Genomic DNA, 3,031 nt, shown 5'->3' with positions numbered 1-3,031 from the left:
TGTGAAATCAGGATCATACACATGGCCAGTCTCGGAATGAATAAAAACTGGCACCAAAGGCACGTCACGGCCTGGCTGTGGGCAAAGTGTTAATAATGTAGAAGAAAAAATGAGACATCTCAAAATTGCCACCCGTAAAATATAACCTGCTGCTTGTTTGTTGTGATTTCAGCTTCATGACACAGAAAAAAGCAATTCTTACAACTGTTATTCTTAAAATCATTACCTATTGGTGATGGAATGTTCGCCTCTTGCCAACATGTGTGTGTGTGTGTGTGCATGTGTGTGGTTATTTGTCAAATTCACATTATAAACCACAACATGAGCAAAAGAAATCAAGTCTTAAAAATAGACAGGTAAGCGGAGCAACCCAGGCTAACCAGTGTCGTACATAAGTGCCAACATAATTTGAAACTAATGTTACATAGCTACAAAACAATAAAAAGTGTGCTTACATAGTACATAGTCCTACAAACATTTCTGCCTCGTAAAGTTATTTTTTTATTTAGGTGCATTTGCAGTAAATAATAGGATCAGTCTTAATTGACTTGCGTGATAAAATGAACTAAAGAGTTCAAGAAACCCACACAGAGTATGAAAGCAAGAAAGCAGAAAAAGATGGTTCAGTGGACGTAAACCAAATCTGTCACCTTCAATGACAGTTAATTGGCACTTTGAATTAATAAAAATCTGATTATGTTGACACACACCCATCTGTTTAGACATGTGGTTGCCCAGCATGTTTATGAAAAACAATTTGCTTGGGTAACCTAATTGAATTTCAGTCAGAGGGAGCAGTTCCTCTCAAAACAAAAATTCGTAAAAAATTCAAATGCAGAAAGGATATGAGTTTGGCTCTGAGAAAAAGTTATTTTTTTTATTTATGTATTGTTTTTTTTTTTTTACGAAGACAGGCAAAATGCAGAGACACTGCAGAGAAATAGGGACCAAAATAAGGATCCAGAACTAAAGTTTTCCCTAGAGCTCCCTTAAGGGTGAATCTGGCCCTCTCTTTCACAACCTGTCAATTGTACATCCAGTATCCATCGGCCTGCGTGATCTGACAAATATCAGGCTCCCATCAGCTTGGAAGCGCAGTTGGTTAATAAAAAGTCAATTTAGAATCCCCAAAAACTGTCCAAGAGCTATATGGCGTAGTTATAAACTGAGGTACCTAAGATATAGTAAAACAACTTTGCACTATCATATAAACTCTTTGTAGACACACAGTGTTTGGAGTCCCATGAAATCCGATGAGTAGATTAAGTGTGACAAGACAATGTGTGACCGTAATCCCAAACCTTACATTATTATTTTGTTCTGTGATAATGACCATCTGCTGAATGCAGCAATCACATTGTGTGTGACAGAGAGATACAACTCTCTCAGTGTCTCGTATCATCCCAATATCTTGCATCTCTCTCTGTCATTCTCTCTCTCTCCCTCTCCCTCCCTCTCTCTTTTCCACTCTCAATGCCTCCAAGACAGACAAAATGTCAGAACCTCCCGAAAGAGGGGAGACATTTCATGCTTTTTGAACAACTCTTTCACCTTCCTGTTCCACACGTAGCCTACCTTTCACCCAGCCGTGTGAGCTGGACTGGAGCCCAAAACGAGAGAGGGAAGAGAGAGACAAAAATACATACAACTGTCTATTACATATCAAAGGACTCTGTTAAGAACACTGTACAGTTTTGTGTTTCTCTGTTTAGGGACACTAAACAGAAAAAAAGTAGCTTGTTTTTAGGCTTTATTTAAGTCTGATTGTGTATTTAGTTGGGTGTTTGCAACAGACGACCAGCAACCAACCAAATATCCAACATCTCCCCCTGCTGGATCTACTGCAGTGGGATGATCAGATGAATAATGCAGACTCTCTGTCTCTCCCTATCATATTCTTTCACTCTCTTAAGCTCTCTGTCTCTTCCTAAGGTAATATCTCTTTCTTATATCTTTCTATTTAGGAAAAAATAAAAAGAATATATATTTATAAATATATATCTATAAATCACCTCTCTATCCCTGTTGTTGTTTACATGGTGGGCGTGGTCAGAATGCCACATGACATATTAAGGGGTGGATGAAGAGGGACAATGCATTGCCTGAGGATGAAGCAAATGTCAACATTAACAAATTACATCAGCATTAGCTGTGCCTGTGTGTGTGCAGGTGTGTGTGTGTGTGTGTGTGTGTGTGTGTGTGTGTGTGTGTGTGTGTGTGTGTGTGTGTGTGTGTGTGTGTGTGTGTGTGTGTGTGTGTGTGTGTGTGTGTGTGTGTGTGTGTACTTACATGTGAGAGAGTGGAGGGGTTACAGACAGGATTTTGAAACATGTGGCAGTGATTATGGAACCAACCACACAATTATACTGGATCAAATTATGAATGGATATTGGATTTATTTGTCCTCAAGATGATTGTATGCATGTGTGGCAAATGGGTCCATGTACAGCACACAGCGCATGCACATACATGTGGAAGAACACAATCATTTCAAATCATACAAATGTTTCAAGGAAATCTGCAAGGTTGTTATGAGAGAGAGAGAGCCTCAGGCTTATCATTATGTATGATATTGTTGCCCAAGACAACAATAGTACATTTGTTTTTCATAATAGGACATGTTTTTTTCTAGATGTGGCCCACTGTGTCTTGAAATGTCTGAATCTCTGAGGTACCCTAAATAGAGCAATTGTTTAGGAGAGCTGATTAAGGCTAAGACCACCTTGTGATGGAATCCATCCAGCCACTATACACCAATGTGGTCCAGGGGCGTAGAGTTGGGGGCCCCCCTCCACGCTGCCTACCATTTGCTTCTGGAACCCTTGCTCGATTGCTCATTATTATGAAAACAGAGCAATCAAACTTCACATTTTACACTCACACTGACTTCTTGTGAAAATGGTCTCTCCCCCTGGTTTGCCACACAGCCTAGAGGAGGAGTCCGCAGCATCTTAGTACTGTTCAAGACCACCTGGTGACTTTCAAAAACACTTACACCAAGAAGCCTTAAATCATTCTAGTCAGCCTGTTC

Source organism: Anoplopoma fimbria, chromosome 24 (assembly GCF_027596085.1).
Source record: "Anoplopoma fimbria isolate UVic2021 breed Golden Eagle Sablefish chromosome 24, Afim_UVic_2022, whole genome shotgun sequence".
Lineage (NCBI taxonomy): Eukaryota > Metazoa > Chordata > Actinopteri > Perciformes > Anoplopomatidae > Anoplopoma > Anoplopoma fimbria.
This window is presented reverse-complemented; position numbering follows the sequence as displayed.